This window comes from Lissotriton vulgaris, chromosome 3_2, assembly GCF_964263255.1.
Source record: "Lissotriton vulgaris chromosome 3_2, aLisVul1.2, whole genome shotgun sequence".
NCBI lineage: Eukaryota > Metazoa > Chordata > Amphibia > Caudata > Salamandridae > Lissotriton > Lissotriton vulgaris.
The window spans coordinates 250022622-250040114 of NC_141690.1; positions in this window are offsets into that span (position 1 = coordinate 250022622).

Sequence of the window (17493 nt, forward strand, 5' to 3'; positions counted from 1 at the left end):
CTGGTACTTCGACGTTTTGGTCCCGGGGTCTGGCGGTACCTGTTTCTGCCCAAGATTCTAGGGCGTGTTTGAAGTCCTCTTTCGTGCTCAGACCGGTGGTAGCAATGCCTAGTTCTATGCAAAATTGTTTTAGCTCTCGATGACTGTACTCTTCTAGTTTTTCCATCTGGAATTTCTCTGTGGATCCGCTCTCTTTGGTTGACATTGTGGTTTAGTCGTGGGGTGAGTTACTCTCTGTACGATTACGCGTTGGTTCGGATCGCGCCGCAGGCCACCAATGTTAGACGGGACCTGGAGGGTCGGCCGAGGACAAGGGGAGAGGCCTCCGGGGAGAGCCGCCTCCTAGCGATCGTACAGACAAGTAACTTCCCCCCCACAGATGGACACCACACAAAGATAAGGTTAGCGCTTTTTATATGCAGTTCTTGAAGTGAGGTAATACGGTACAGTGAGATCAGGATACGAGGATCCTCTCAATTCTAGTCTCTGGCAGGGAAAGGGGGTAGCGGGACAGTCTTGTTACCAATCTGGTATTGAGGTGGAATGATGATAGCTCACAATCCTCGAGCTCGGCGTTCTGGAGGGTCGGGCCGCGGCAGCGCCAGCAGGTCCCGACGAGGTCGTAGATAGCAACGGGCCGCGGCAGCGCCAGCAGGTCCCGACGAGGACGTAGGTTGCAAAGGGCCGCGGCAGCGCCAGCAGGTCCCTACGAGGATGAAGGTTGCAGAAGGCCGCGGCAGCGCCAGCAGGCAGGACGACAGTTCACAAGGCAGGGCTGCGGCAGCGCCAGCAGTCTGTCAAGGATGAGTTCTTCACGGTGTCTCTCGACTCCAGGATACAACTGCCTTCCTGCTCTGGAGCTGCCTCAGTTATAGGTCTGGCGCCCTTTGATGTCCGGACCCTCGCACTTGGAGGTCGGGAGGTCCGGGATGAGGGAGTCCAGACACCCAGCAGGGGGGTGGAGCCAGCGCCCGGGGAGGCTGGGGGCGATCGGCACCTGGCGGGGGAGAGCCATCGACACTCCTCTCTCCCATTGACCTGCCAAGTGGTCCGTTCACCTCCTGGGTGGATGGTGGTGCCAGGATGTCGGAGCCTGGCCAGGCCCAGGGTTGGGGTCGAGCTGAGGCCACGCGGCCTCGTGGTGCAGTGTCCAAGATGGCGGCTGGGCCCGGGCAATGATGCTGACTGTGGCCCGGGCCAGTGATACAGAGATGTTCGGGGGCAGGTGTCCCGTAGGGGACGGGTTGCGGGTTGCTTCTGTGGGTAGCACCTGGAGAGCCGGTGTCCGGGCTCCGTCATGCGGGGAGGGAGCGAGCCCTTCCTGGGGCCTGTCCAACAGACACGCTGGGTGCGTGTCGTGGTGTACACGAGGCACAGGTGAAGAGTGCCTGGTCGGGGTGTGCATCAAAGGTGAAGTGAGTCTTGGATGTGCTGGGTGCATGTCGTGGTGCACTGAAGGCGCTAGTGAAGAGCGCCTAGTCAGTGTGTGCACCGAAGCTGAAGTGAGTCTCAGACATGCAGGGTGCATGTCAATGTGCACAGGAGGCTTTGGTGAGAAGCGCCTGACCAACCTGTGCATCAAAAGTGATGTGAGTCTCAGACGCGCAGGGTGCGTGTTGTGGTGTGGTGTTGGTGAAGAGCGTCTGGTCATCGATTGCAACGAAGGAGAAGTGAGGCTTGGACACAGTGAGCATGATGTGGTGCAGCCAAAGGCGTTGGTGAAGAGCGCCTAGATATCGGGGCACCGGAGTTAGAGTAAGTCTCAGTGAAGCAGTGTGTATGATTTGGTGCAACCTAGGACTGTGGAGGTGATCAGCTGATCATCGTGTGCACTGGAAGAAAGTGAGTCTCTGCAGCACGGTGTGCGTGTCTAGGTGCCAACTTAGACCGCAGGGAGGAGTGCCTGGTTACTTGGATCACCCCCAGGTAACGTGGATCACTACCTGGGCGGGGTGCGGGCTCAGAGGGACAATCTCTCGGCCTCTCAGTCCTACTGACGGCGTGAGCCTTTGCTTCGGCACAGATTGGGGCTCATACTGACAAAAGGAGTGGCAGTCCTGGGGCTCCAGTAAGAAGCTGTACTTTATGTCATTGCTGATACGTGTGGGGGGGCAACTGTTATCGAAGAGGCTGATTGTCATAATAGACATTCCCAATATTCCTGCAAACGAACTACCGGACTGTTTTATGACACCTGACAATATTTCTGCCTAACGAAGTACACCATTGTAGCGCGATGCATTGCATTGTTTCTCCATTGCAAAGTACAGGATTGTAGCTGCCCGTATTGCATTATTTCTTCATTGCAAAGTACGTGATTGTAGTTACGCATTGCATCATTCCTTAATTGCAAATTACATGATTGTAGCGGCCCGCATTGCGTTTATTTCTTCATTGAAAAGTATGTGATTGGGGTGTGACGCATTCCATTATTCCTACATTTAATTTAATTTTAATTTAATTTAATTTCTTCTATAGCACTGGAATCAATCCCGTAAGGGTATCTCCGCGCTTTGCCAGCTATAGAATCATCAGATAGTGCATCATGAGGAGTTAAAAAGGCAGAAATGCTTCTTGATAAAGAAGGGTTTTTAATGTCTTCCTGAAGGACAGGTGGTTGGTGGTCGTTCTAACATCGGTGGGAAGTTTGTTCCATAAGGCAGGTCCCACTGAGGAGAAAGCGCAGTCTCCTTGTCTAGATTTCTTTGTGGCAGGGGGTTTTAGAAGGGCTTGGTTGCTTGAGCGGAGAGATCTGCTGGGCTGATACAGCTCCAGGGATTGAGACAGATATTTAGGACTTGCTCCATAAAGGCATTTGTGAACCGTGCAGCAAATCTTGAAGGTGATGCGCTGCCGTATGGGAAGCCAATGTAGCTCTTTCAACAAGGGCTTAGAGCATGGGTACTCACAAACTTTCTCTCGGGGGCCAAATTTACAGTGTGGTTTGTGTCTGAGGGCCGCACCAGTGGGGGCGGGGCCAGTGGGGGAGGGGGCGGGGCTAGACCAACCAAAAAAAACTGACCATGAGGTTGATCACTGGTCCCTGCAGCGGACACCTTCGTCCACTGAGCCACCAGATCCGGCATACCCACCTCTCTCTCTAGCTCTCTTTCTCTCTCTCCCTCCCTCTCCCTCCCTCTCTCACTCTCCCTTACTCTGTCCCCCTCCCTCTGTCTCCCTCCCTCTGTCTCCCTTACCCTCTCTCACTCCCTCACTCTGTCTCCCTTTCCCTCTCACTCCCTCACTCTGTCTCCCTTTCCCTTTCTCACTCTGTCACTCCCTTTCCCTCCCTCCCTTTCCCTCTCTCACTCCCTCACCCCCTTTCCCTCCCTTCCTTACCCTCCCTCCCTTTCCCTCTCTCACTCCCTCACTCTGTCTCCCTTTCCCTCTGTCACTCCCTCACTCTGTCTCCCTTTCCCTCTCTCACTCCCTCACTCTGTCACTCCCTTTCCCTCCCCCCTCTCCCTCTCTCACTCCCTCACTCTGTCTCCCTTTCCCTCTCTCACTCCCTCACTCTGTAACTCCCTTTCCTTCACTCCCTCACTCCCTCACTGTCACTCTCTTTCCCTCCCTCACCCTCCCTTTCCCTTCCTCCCTTTCCCTTTCCCTCCTTCCCTCTCACTCCCTCACCCAGTCTCCCTTTCCCTCCCTCACTTTGTCTCAACTTCAGGGATTCCGCACTCCTTGATTTGGTCAATAATTTGCCTGCAGTAAGAAGAATTCACATTTATTACCAGTGTATTAGTATTAGGCAGAAACGATTCTTGAATCAAAGCTAATAGGGTCTTGAATGCAGTAGACTCAAGTGCAAGGGACCCTCCTAAACTTCACATGGTTAAATATGAGTAAAGATAAGCATTTTAAAATTCGTAATGCCCCATAATAACTTTATCCGCCTACTCGAACAGGGGCCACCCACATTTAACCAACAACCCAGTTTCTCATAATCCATCATTCCATCTTTAGCCATTCCATTCATTCATCCACTCTGACACTAATCCATCTACCTACTCATCCATACTTCTGTCTGTCCATCTATCCATCCATCCACTCTTCCATCCATCTTTCATTCATTCATCTATCCACTCTTCCATCCGCCCATCCATCCATCTACGTTTCTATCAACCCATCCCTCCACTCTGCCATCTAGTCACTCATCCTTTCACCAACTCATCCACCACCTTGCTATGCCATCCCATCTCATGTCCATCCACATATTAATCCCTTCATTCTCTCATCTTTCACCTGTCCATCCATCTATTCATCCACCCCTTTACTCTGCCATCCTTCCACCTGTTCATTCACTTATCCATTAACTCACCTATACATTCACCCATCCAACCCTTTACTCTCCCCTCCTTTCACCTGTCCGTCCACCTATCCATTTACCTATCTAGTCACTCATTCATCCATCCATCTGCCATTCTTTCACATATCCATCCACCTATCAATTCACTCAACCTTTCACCCATACATTTACCCAGTCATTCATCCATTTATTCATCCACCTTTCAATATTCCTTCCTTCTTGCATTTACTCATCTTTCTTGTTTCCTTACACCTGCTTGCGTTATTTATGAGCATTTGTCTGCTGAGTTTCAGGCAGAAGAAACCCCCCAAAAATCCCACTCCCAGTGTAACTGCAAAAGCGGGGGTTCACAACGCTCCTGCATGTGATATGTTTAAATGTTTGTCGGGCGCATGGTAGCATTAGATGTCTTGGGGCAATCTATACAACTGATGATTAATATCATTAAGAGATCTCCTGCTCATTAATGGCAAACAAAGGTAGGACGCAAGGCAATAGCACACATAATATTCAGACAACATTTGAAGGAAGTATAAGGCAGTGCGACATGGTGTGAATTTATATTTCTCCATAAGCGGGAGAATGTACTTTTTGTGATACACCGTATAAGATTTACAAAAAAAGATGAGGTGCAAATTAGATTGTGGTGAAGTTCCATCGCCCGGGTGGAGACAGCTTCGGAGCACACACACACAGCCGCACCGAGCGCATTAACAGGTCTTTAAAAGACCATTAATATGTTAATGAGGCTGTGTTGTTCACCTCTTAGGCCCCTGCAGCTCCACTCTAAGTATGGCAGGAATCGCCCGGCCAGCCCCCACAGAGCAGCAGTCTCCAAGTCGCGCTGCTGCAACTTGTGTTGGCAGACACTCTTTAAAAACAAAAAAAAAATTAAAACACGGGTACGATATGTGCTAGGTCCGCGGGCCGCCAGGGAAGGCTTGCCGGGCCGCTGTTGGCCCGCGGGCCGTACTATGAGTACCCGTGGCTTAGAGGGAGTCCTGGCTGGTGCACTCATGACCAATCTTGCTGCTGTGTTCTGGACTACCTGCAAACGACCTACTGCATCTGCGTTTGCTAATGTCAGCAGGCCGTTACAGTAGTCCAGGCGACTAGTCACCAAGGCCTGTACAAGTGTCTTCCTATAGGTGGCAGGGAGATACGGGAAGACACGTCTAAGTAGGCCGATGGTGTGGAAACACAACCCTGCGATGTAGTTGGTGTGTTCCTTCAGGGTCAGCTTTTGGTCCAACTTCACCCCTAGATTCTTTACATGAGGTTTGGATGTAGGTACTGGGCCAAGATCTATTGGCCACCAGTCTGGGGACCAGAGGATACTCGCCTTGCCAAAGAGCATGACCTCTGTCTTTGTCACGTTACATTGGAGGCAGTTCACAGCCATCCAATGTGACACTGCCCTCATACCCTCAGCAAAGTTCTCCTTGACTTTGGGGCCAAGGGAGCTGAAAGGGTAGAGGAGCTGGGTGTCATCAGCGTAGGAAACCAGTATGAACCCATATTTCCGCACAATCTCAGGAAGGGGGGCCACATATACATTGAACAATGTAGGGCTAAGGCATGAGCCCTGTGGCACCCCCTTCGTGAGCACCCTTGAGGTGGAACGAAAGGGACCCAGGCTGATGGATTGTGATCTCCCGGAAAGGAAACTCTCCAACCATGATAGTGCTAAGCCTCCAATTCTTACTCCCTGCAAACGGCTGAGAAGGATGTTATGGGACACGGTATCAAAGGCTGCGGACAGGTCCAACAGCACTAGAATCATGGAACCACCTCTGTCCTGTGACATTTTGATCTGATCTGTCACAGAGAGAAGGGCTGATTCAGTGCTGTGGTTGGGCCCGAACCCAGATTGAGATTGGTCCAGGCCCCCTGTCGCCTCGATAAAGCTGGAAAGGGTGGTGTTAACGTGTTTCTCTGCCAGTTTGCTGATGAAAGGAAGGAGAGAAATCGGGCGGAGGTTGGAGAGTTCTGACCAGGGCAAGGTGGAATTTTTGCGTATAGGGTTCACTACCGCTTCCTTCCAGGATTGTGGGAGTTGACCCTCGGCAAAGGAGAGATTGAGCAGTTTCTGAATAGGGGGTCCTAATATCTCGTTTAGAGGGGAGATTAGTTTGGCGGGTATCAGGTCAGTAGGAGAGCCGGTCTTTATTTGATTGATGAGTGCAGTCAGGTCTTTAATGGTTATTTCTGGAATTACGTGAAGAGTTTTTCCAGAGGTCACCATTGGGAAAATTTCAGGGGCCTCAGTTTCCAAGGGACCTGAGACTGCAGTGATTTTTTTATATATCCCTTCTATTTTGTCCTCAAAGAACTGGGATATTTCATCACATAGAACTTGAGTGAAGGTGTCAGGGCTCTCACACACTTCAGGGTTGGTGAAGGTCTGAATGATTTTAAATAGCTCTCTTGTAGAGTTGCCCGCCTCTGCAATTTGGGTGGTGAGGCTTATTTTTCTTGCTTTTTTTATATTTTTATAATAGGAGGTCATAGCCTCCAAGTATCGGTTCTTGTCTTCCCCATTGCCTGTCTGTCTCCAAAGTTTCTCCAGTTTTCTACATCCCTGCTTTTCTGTTTTAAGGGCCTCAGTGTACCATGCTTCCCTTTTAGTTGTGGTAGGTTTTTTCACATTTTTCTGAGGAGCTAGAGTGTCAATGGCTGTCATCAGTGTGGAGTTAAACTTAGAGAGAGCAGTATCGATGTTATCAGAATTAGAGAGTATAGGCTGTTTCCATGTTTGTGTAAGCCTGGCAGGAGTAATTTTATGCCATGGTCTACGTTTAGTGGACTGAGTGGCAGGGCGATTTATGGGATTGGATAAGTGTGGTAAAGAAAAATCTATCATTTTATGGTCAGACCAATAAATGTGCTTAGGGGGATGGCAGTGGACGTTGGGATGGGTAGTAAGAATCAGATCCAGAGTGTGACCACCCGAGTGAGTAGGTCCACTATTTCGCGGATGTAGACCTAAGAGAGCAAGATCTGCCAGGAATACATTCGTATCCGGGTGATCATCAGTGTCGATGTGAAAATTAAAATCTCCAAGTAAAAAAAAGTTCCCATTAGCTTTCATGTGGGGGGCTAACAATTCAGTAAGGGCAAGGGAGAACCCAGCATTGGGTCCAGGCGGGCGATAGACTAGTGCTCCTTCCAATGTACCTTGGGACTGATTTTTAAATGAAAAATTAGTACTTCCATGGTAGGTAGCATCACTTGTTCCAAGACTCTAATATTCAATGTGTCTCTATATATGATAGCAGTCCCGCCTCCTACCTTCTCAGGGCGGTCTTGACGAAGAGTTTTATATCCCATGGGTATCCCTAAGGTGATAGTGGGGATAGTGTGGAGTTTCAGCCATGTTTCAGTCAGGAAGCATATCTCAGGCTGAATGCTGTGAATGGTGTCCCATAATTGTATATGGTGTTTAGGGAGTGATCTGACATTTAACAAAAAGCTTTTCCAGCCTCCCTGTGAGTCTATACTGTCTGTGGGCCGTCCGGCAATGATACAAGAGTGAGTAGCTTGAAATCCGCATTTGATGCAGGAAAAGGGACCCTCTGGACATCTTAGCGTTCTATTAGTACAGCTATGTTTCCCCTGGGGTTGCAGCGCCATGAGAGCATGTGGTGCATACCTGATACAAGGGGTGAACATTGGGCAGTCCATAGTAGCAAGGGCAAAGTGGGTGGCCCCTGGCCCCGTCCTGTCGCGGACGGGCGCAGACGGGCCACTCTTTGGCTAGTCTTCGACGTTGTCTTCGGCTCTCCTGCGCGCGATCGCTGCGCGCTCAGGAGGGGGCGAGGGCTAAATAGCCCCGTCAGCCCTGGCCGCTAGAGCGCTAACCGCTCAGCGAAACCGGAAGTGGTGTTCTCCCTCCCCGGAACACAATCACGGGGAAGCGAGCGCTCAGGTGATATTTCTGCGTGTATGTGTGAGTGTGTGCACTTTTTAAATTCTAGTGTCACAGATGTGATAATTATTAAAATCAATTTCCACAATTTGCAAGTTTAAAATATCATGCATACGCAACACGTGATTACAGATGGCACAGGCTGATCGTCCCAAGCAGGCCAGCGGGTCCGGGAAACACTGCCACTGTCCCCCTACCGCAGCGCGGGAAAGCAAAGCTCAGCCTAAATAGCCCCGTCAGCCCTGGCCGCTAGAGCGCTAACCGCTCAGCGAAACCGGAAGTGGTGTTCTCCCTTCCCGGAACACAATCACGGGGAAGCGAGCGCTCAGGTGATATTTCTGCGTGTATGTGCGAGTGTGTGGACTTTTTAAATTCTAGTGTCACAGATGTGATAATTATTAAAATCAATTTCCACAATTTGCAAGTTTAAAATATCATGCATACGCAACACGCGATTACAGATGGCACAGGCTGATCGTCCCAAGCAGGCCAGCGGGTCCGGGAAACACTGCCACTGTCCCCCTACATTGCGCAGTACATGCTTTTAGAGGTACGCAGACCTAGTCTGGTGCCTGATGCCCTAGTCTGGTGCCCGCGGCATCCCAGACGGGACGCCGCGGGCACCAGACTAGGTTTGCCGCAGAGGATTCCACACAACCAAATAATACACGGGAGAACCTCTCCCCGCGCCCCGATCCTCTGGACTAGAGCCCCTAGCGAAGATTTTTCTCGCTTTCCTGCAGTATATATAAGTTGAACAACTGCGCTTTTACCCTTTTCCACGCACCTTAGCGCGTGTGTAGGATAATAATCCCACATGGCACTATTTTTTGCCACTCACTACCTGGTCCTGACGAAAGTCCCGCACACTTTTTCCTGGGACTGAAACATGTAGACCGCCAACACTTAAGCCAACTAAGTAGTCTTAATTTTTCTACTTGTAGTTGCATCACATACTTTTATCTCACACCCTGGTCCACCATGAATAAAACATTGGGCAAGGATCCCCAGAGGTGTATTTTACTACTCACCTTCATCCTCATCACACTACTACACCACACCTTCTCCGCTGTAGTCAGGCGTTGAAGCACAACCAGGCGGCATTCGGCTGCCTGGTTGGACCCCAATGATGAAGCATGACACCAACCAGGTTGGTGTGTGAGGGGTTTATAAACAAACTTTATTATGCCCAGCTCACAAGCTCATGCTACAAGTGACCTGGAATATCAATCAATATTCCACTACTTCCACACAGTGGGCCAGTCCTAATTGTTTTCATTATCATATATTCAGGGATGGGACTTGCCCCCTAAACCCTCGCTCTCCGCAGTGATTATCTCGTTACATTTGGACTGCCACCTCATTACTTTTCTTACTTCTTTGGATTGGATTTGTGACTATTTTCTTCTTGCTAATAGATGAACACTGTCTCCCAGAATGCTCTGCTGCTGAACTGGTAGTGGAGGTACTAAAACCTCATTATTCTTCACATAAAGTGCAAAGAGACCAGTCCATTATAGTATTGTTTGGGATATGGCCCCATATGATATTTTTGGTCCTACTGAGACACTGCAAATACCTTATGTATATAAGGTGGCAATAGTTGATGTGATCCCCTCTGGATTTGTTTCTGATGATTGGGATGTAAGAACTGTGATATCAATGTTCTCAGAGCTTGAGTATTATACTGTATCTGAAAGTGAAGATTTGCACCTAAACTCTACTAATTATGGAGAAAGGTATTGTTATCATCACTATGCACATCATTATTTACACAGAGCTTATATTCCACGAACAGTTTACAATTTTACAGAATGAGAACAGTGCCCCCAGTGGGTAGCTCCAAAATATACATGGGCAAATTTGCATCCTTTTATAGCAATAACCCAGACACTCGCTACTGCGAACCCGGATGCCTGGCCTCAGCCATGGTATTCACCAATCATGAAGTCATATGAAACAGTTTATCCATGGATGGTCAAACAATAAAACCATGTGTTGCTCTCCTTCAAAATGTTATGGGAGCATACAGGGTGGAGTCATAAATTATGGGATAGTAAAAATAAATTAAACTCCATGGATAAAGCCAAGGAGCTGCAAAGGCCTCTTTCAGATGACCTGCTGAATCAGTCATGATGGGAACGAGGAACAGAATCATGTGGCAATATAAGCATTTATGCATTTTGGAGTGATGAGCAAATTTCTAAAATGCAAAATATAACTAACAAGCAACTGAACAACTTCGTACTGAAACCTCTTTTCTCAAAATATTTCAAACGTAGGAGGACATGTGGAATAGAAGCTGCACAACCAAGTGCTTTTGCCTTGTCTAATTCATTTGTGAGGCTAAATTACAATTGAAGGAAATGAAATAACACTACTGTGTGATCTGACCTCAAAGTATCATGAACATGCAAATCACCTAAGACTTGGATGCCATCAGAGCTTTTGAGGCATTCGCTTTAATAAATGTAACATAAAAGTGAGGCAAACATCTACACATTGGTTGGTTTCATCTTGCATAAACTCCCACAGACAGGCACATTTAAAAGACAAAAATATCGCTGCTTCGTATTTTTTAAAATGCGCAGCTATGTCACGTTACGGATCCATATTTCAATTGAGCTAACAGTAATACAAAGCACAGTTCTTTTCACACTGCCGATTTACATTTCAACAGCAGGTGCAATTTTGGGTTGTTACTCTGAAAACATCCATGACCAAAAGCAGTTAAGCTACATTTCAAGTGAATCCAGAATAGAGACAGTATACAACTTCAAATTGCTAAAGATGGTTGCCTCACTATGATGTTGTCTTAATAGTAAGACCTGTCTTAATGACAGAGTGTGTGTTGATCCTGTAAATTACAACTACACTTGGTAAGCCAAATAATGCTGTTCACGCATTATTTAGCATAATAAATGCAAAAGATAAATTGCATATCCTAATAAAAATGAAACCAATGGATTGTGGGTATGCAGATTATTATTAATATTTGTTTAAACTTTATTTACCATTTTGGTACAGGTCAAAACATTTCAGGATAGAAGTTCACTCAGCATCAGTACAATTGAAATAACAATGGAAAATCTCACAGGTTAGTATTATACATTGGACATGTCATGTGACTTGCAGTATAAAGGGCTGAGCAAAAACCCTAAACACAGTCCCATAGGTCCTGCTCAGCCCACACCATATAGCCGTAGTAAGTCAACAGCAGGTCTCCTGGAATATCTGCAATCCACAGACAAAGAAAATCACATGGTCTAAGAGTTGTGTACATAGAGAAGGTTCTAGGAGGAATACATAGCTAGTAGCAAGATGCGTGTAATCGATTACCTCACACCTTCAGTGACTATACCCCGGTCGAGTTGAGAGCTGGTGGATTGTCGAATAGTTTCCACATAGGACCTGTATGGGTCCCAGATGTCTTTAGGGCGGGAGGAGCAAGGCATTATGCTGGCATAGACATCACTGTTAATGTTGCGTTGAGCTAGGCTATGTAGCCAGTCTTGCAAAGTAGGAGCTGATCTGGGGCCCCAGTGTATCACTATTTCTCTTTTAGCCAACAGCAAACATAGGGATGCAAACCTTGTAACACTTCTGGGGAAGTTGACCGTGTAGCCCAGTAACGCCAGTTCTGGTGTTGGGACGAGGAATAGCTTAATCATGGTGCCTAGTGTGTCATGTACCTTCTCCCAGTAGGTCTGGAGTTTTGGACAGGTCCATGTGAGGTGTGCAAAATCTGCATGTGGAGCAGCACATTTATGGCAATTGTGGTGTGTGGAGGGATCCAGTCTGTGTGCTTTGGCAGGAGTTATGTAAATCCTAGGTAAGAACTTAAAATGGAGTAGTTTGTGCCGACTGTTGAGAGAGACTTCATTTGTGACTGTGCAGCACTTAACCCACTGTTTGTCTGTGATGGGGCGGCCTAGGTCAACCTCCTAGTCTTTACAGACCATGTCATCATTTACTGGTCACATCCCAGCTCATGTTTTGTAGAGTTTGGAAATTAAATGAGCCCCAGTAACGCTCTCAATGATCAGCGAGAGAGAAGGGAAAGAGTCAGGTTCTATGGGGAAACCGGGCAGTGTGGCGCGCAGAGCCGAGCGGATCCGACCCAGTAGGAAGCTGTCCATGAACGTGACGTCGCATCCTCAGACACCGAGAAGATGTGGGCACCAGGGTATAAATCTCTCAGTTTGTTAATGTCAAATTTGGTTAAAGTGTGCAGCACCGGCCTTTCACCCGTAATCAGTAGCCAGTGGGCGTTGGGGAGAGGCAGGGTAGAGGAATATAATGTAGTGGCACCAGTGATCTGTTTCAGCTTAACGCAGGCCCAGCTGGTAGTGGACTGTTGGACTTGGCCCTTATGGCAGGTTCACCCCTAGACTTTTTGCTTGTAATGATGACATGGTGATGGTGATTTTTGGGTTCTGCGCACTTTCACTGTGTCCCAGTGGAAAGTGCGTGCGCACTCTGAGTGCATGTGATGAGATAGGCCTGCCCTCCCATAGGAATGCATGGGGAATGTATGTGTCCCTGGTAGTTCCTGATGCCTGGGGTGTACAGGTTCGAATCTGATATGTGCGAACTCGTGAGAGTGAATGCTTCGCAATGGTGTGTGTTGCATGAGTGTGTCATATGTAGAAGTGCCACTTCTAGGACTTGGCATATTAGTGTAAAATGTGTCTGTAGTGTGATTGGCAGGAGCAGGCTGGTGAGCCTGGCTCCAGGAAGGCTGGATGGGTCTTCCCGGTGGTGTGTGGGAGATTAGCATGCTGATGGCTGGGAAAGAGTGTACCTGTGGCCTGAATGAGGCTGGGTTTTCCCCAGACAATGCTGGCTCCGCCCCCCTGTGGTGTGACTGATGACCCTAGCCCTGCCAGTGAAAGAAAGGGGTGGTTGGGCCATCAAGGGTACTCCCAAACCAGCTGCGACTGGTTTCTCCCCCACCCTGCACCTCCAAACCAAGGATTTAGGTGTATAAAAATGGGGCTGTGTCCCCACAGAAGTTGTTCTCTTCCAGGATCCTGAGGGGGCTGTTGCTGCTGTCGCTGGGCCAGAGGACCGCCACTTGGAGAGTCTCCCTGCCTGGAGACCCAGTGTGCTGGCTCTGGGCCCAGCCTTTCCCCCCCTGCCTGCCTACAGGGACTTTGTTGCTGAACTGAGTGCCCTCTAGTGCTTGAGAGTGCTTTTCCTTTGCTTATAGCGCTGGGAGCGCTTTACTTTCCCCTTGTAGCGCTTGGGAGCACTGTGACCCTGTTCCTAGCGCTGAGAGCGCTTTATTGATGCCCCTGGCGCTTGGGAGCGCGTGGTCTGCTGGAGGCCAGTGCCACCCGGCATTTGCCTGTTCATTTGCCGATCGCGCTTCCCCGCCCCGCATTTTGCGTGGGGAAAGCAGGGGCCGCCCTGCGTGTTGCCGCCGGTTCACGGCTGCCCCCGCTGCACCTGTGGCTGTTGTTGTTGCCCTTTTTGGGCTGTGCCCCTTTATTTGAAATTGTGAGTGCCCACCTCGCTTCTTAATTTATTGGAGGCCGGTGCCCACCCGGCATTGCCCCGGATTGCCACTTCAAAAAGGAGCTTCCCTCGGGCCGCCGCTCTGCCTACGGCGACCCGGAAATCCCGCCTCCAGTCTGCCAGGGCCGCGCTGCTATTGGCTGCAGCCGCGACCCGGAAGGCAGGCACAAGACGCCCGGACGAGGACAGGACTGGCGAGTCTCCCTTCTGCTTCCCCCGGTCTGGGGAAGCCTAGGAGCCCCTCGAGAGCGGCCCCAGCAGAGGAGCCGAGCCGCTGCGAGACACCCGGTGAGTGGCAGACAAGGGAGAGGGGCGTCGGGACACATTGTCGGTGTCCGACCCTCCCCTGTAGCGCGACCTCGCGCTTGTGATTATTGGAAGCCCTGAGAAGGGCTCCGGGGCCATATTCCTTTATCGAATCCCCCGAGAGGGACTCCACCGCCCTGGCCAGTTGTATTGGAGCCTAGATAGGCTCAAGGGGGCATTTTGATTACTGAGAGCCCACGAGGGGCTCAGGCACCACCAGTATCGTTAGGAGCCCAGGGAGGCTCAGGGGGACATTTTGTTTCTGCAGAGCCTGTGAGGCTCCCACATCGTGTTCGCCCCACCATTGTTTAGAGCCCAGCGAGGCTCCCACATTGACCCCATTGTTGTTCTTGAGCCCTGGAAGGCTCACTCATTGTTGCACCAGTTGCCCAGCACTTTGTGGGCAATTGCCACGTTTAGGCCCTCACATTGGGACACAGGGACTGCCACAGGTGGTGGCTAATGTGGATTTTGCGCTATTGTGTTTGCTGTTCCTTGCACCTCTGAATGTATTTTTATGCGTCATGTGCTTTGTCCTTTTACACCGCTGAATGTATTGTGATGCATCATGTGTTTCCTTCCTTAGACCCCTACAGGTAGAGCGATACTTAGGTGGTTTCCTTCTTGCTAGTACAGGCGGTGCTAGCAGAGCCCAGGTTCCCTAGTGTAATCTCCTAGGATAGTGAGGATTGCATAGGTGGTGCTCACCTGGTACCAGTAGTGACTGGTTGTGTGCTACATGTTATTTTTGTACTACAGTTTTAATTCTATGTGCTAAAAGTGCTAACTTCCAAAGTGCTGATTCCTGACAGTTGTCCAGGTGGCCCTGTCTTGTAAATATCCCCTGTAAATTCTGCCCGTGCCCCTGGCACATTGTAAAGTGTGTGTTTTATCTAATGTGTTTTAGTAATACAAAGGCTATTTTTATATATAACCTTGTGTGGAGTTTCCTTTGTGGTGGGCCTTGGGTGTTGTTGCTGGGGTGCGTGCGCAAATACTTAACTCATATCGCCTCCAAGTTTAGCCTTGCTGCTCGCGCCACATTACCTAGAGGGTGAGTAGGGGTTATCTTGGCGTGTAACTCCTTTGCCCTGACTTAGGAGTGGTGGTCTCTGATTGACTTTGGCGAAAGCCCTGGCCAGCCAGGGATCCCATTTCTAACATTGGCGGCAAGCCGTGAGGATAAGGATTTGTGTTTGCGTTGTACCACAGTGGCAACTGGCCACTACAAAACTCTGCATTTTAGATGACCACATTTTAGGGGATTATTGTTTTTTTGAAGTTCCATTATTTTCTTCTCCTGAAGGTATCATTGTGCAATTGTGTCCAGTACATTTTTTCCCCTGCCCCGCGCCTAGAGTTTGGTACCTGTGTCACATGTGGTCAGGTTGAGGAATCAGGGATGGTAGAAACTGCCTTACCAGTCCGAGGGGGGGGGTTGTGTGTGAATGAGTGGTGTGTGTGGCACTAGACAAGTGAGTGTGAGTTCTCTGGGGTAGAGAGCTTGCTGAACCTTTGTGAATTGTGTACTCCTGTGTAAGCTCAGACCCCTAGGTTCCCTGTGTAATCTTTTCACTAGAACGTCCGCCAGAATGGAGCCTGCTTTTGATTTCTGTGATCGGTTTGGATACAGTATGGGAGAGTTGGTAAGGTTCTGTGAAGAGAGAGACATAGGGGTGGATGAGTCAGACACTCAGTCCGAACTTAGGAGCAGCCTGATCCTATGGCAAAAGGGTCAGTGGGATCTTGAGCGCAGTGAGGAAAGGGCCCGGGTCTCACACCATGAGGGTGGTGGGTCTGTGGGGAGCCCCGAAGATTCAGAAGAGGAGGAAGAAAATGATAGCACAGGGACGCCAGCAGATAGTGAGGACCCCATAGATAGGGAGTCCCTTGCTGGGTCCAGCGTAGGAGGCAGCGCCTCATCCCTTTCCCTGTCCCCAGAGGAGTTGGAGGATAGGAGGAGAGAAAGGGAGCACCAGCTGGCTTTAGAGAAGCTCAAGTTAGAGCATGCCCAGGCTATGGCACAGCTGGGCGTTAGAAAGCAACAGCTGGAGGTTAAGAAGCAACAGCTAGAGACTGAGAGGGTCTTAGCGCAGGAAAGGATAGTGGAGGCTGAGAGGGCCTCCACCAGAGGCAAAGTAGCTCTGGAGGGTAGACTATCCCCTGCGCGCAGTGTTTATTTTCTGGGCTCCCCAGGGAGGGTTGAGTCCAGTGGTGGCAGCTATATAGATTTCAGTGTAGGAAATCCCAGTCCCAGGTCCCCAGTCTGGTACCTGTTTCCCCAGAGGAGGAGTTAAGGGTGAAGTTCAGGGACAGTAGGAAACTGTCTCACCAGTCTTGGGTGGAGTTTGAGGATGAATGATGTGATACACTGTTTGATTGGGTGAAGGTTCACACGAAAGATGATTTTGATGTCTTGTTTGACCTGATTGTCAAAGAGCACCTGCTCAGCTGTTGTTCACCAGGGTTGCGCCAACACCTGTTGGGGTGTGGATTGTCTGACGCATGTGAGCTTGCAGATGAAGCAGACCGCTTGGAGAGTGCTAGAGGTTCTTTAGAGTCCCTAGTGAGTGAGTCCAACAGTAGTGGTATAGGTATCTTCCAGCCCAGCGTGGTGGAAGAGGCTCAGTGTAGCCCAGCTAGGTCCCAGTATAGTGAGAGAGGTGGAGGGGCTGACTACCTGGCTCAGTGGAGCAGGAGTCAGTGGGAGGCTGTGAGTCCCCAGAGGCCCGAAGCCCTATCTCAGAACCTGGGTGGTTTCTTGAGGGAACACCAGGTTAGGGACCTAGGCTGTCCTGTTAGTACACTTGAGGAGGATCTCCTAGTGTCTAGGGAACCTGGAGCCTCTGTAACTAGAGCTCCAGTGGTTCCAGTGTCTGGCAGTGCTACTCCAGGAGGGAGTGCACAGAAGTCCGAAGTGAGGAGTGATTGGGGGATGAGTTTCCCAGTGGATGCACCAGTGGACCAGGGACTAGCCAGTTCGGCTAGATCTTCTTGGGGGGACCCGGGTGGCGCCACTTCTGATCTGGGGGATCTTTGCGCACTGTCAGGTGGACAGGAGGCGGGAGATCTGCGCCAGGCAGACAGTCACCAGACACATAGGTCATGTGTCAGCCTCAGGGGGATGGTGTGTGAGTCCCCAGAAGTCCTGGAGTGCCAGGCAATTGTTCCACCAAAGGTTTTAGACCGGAGGTTGGGAGGCCAGGTTCAGGTTCAGCCTGACCTGAAGGGTGGGACGACTGTAACTAGTGTCCTTACCGGTTCTTCTTCCAGAGGAACCTCTCCAGTTGGGAGAGGGCAGACCTCTGGAAGGGGGTGCAGAGGGTGGGAGAGCCCACCTCTGACCCCGGTACAACCTGAGTGGATAAGCCCTGGGTTGGAGTGGCGTTGTAAGGGTACCCCTCGCAGGAGGAGGAGGAACCCTAGAAGA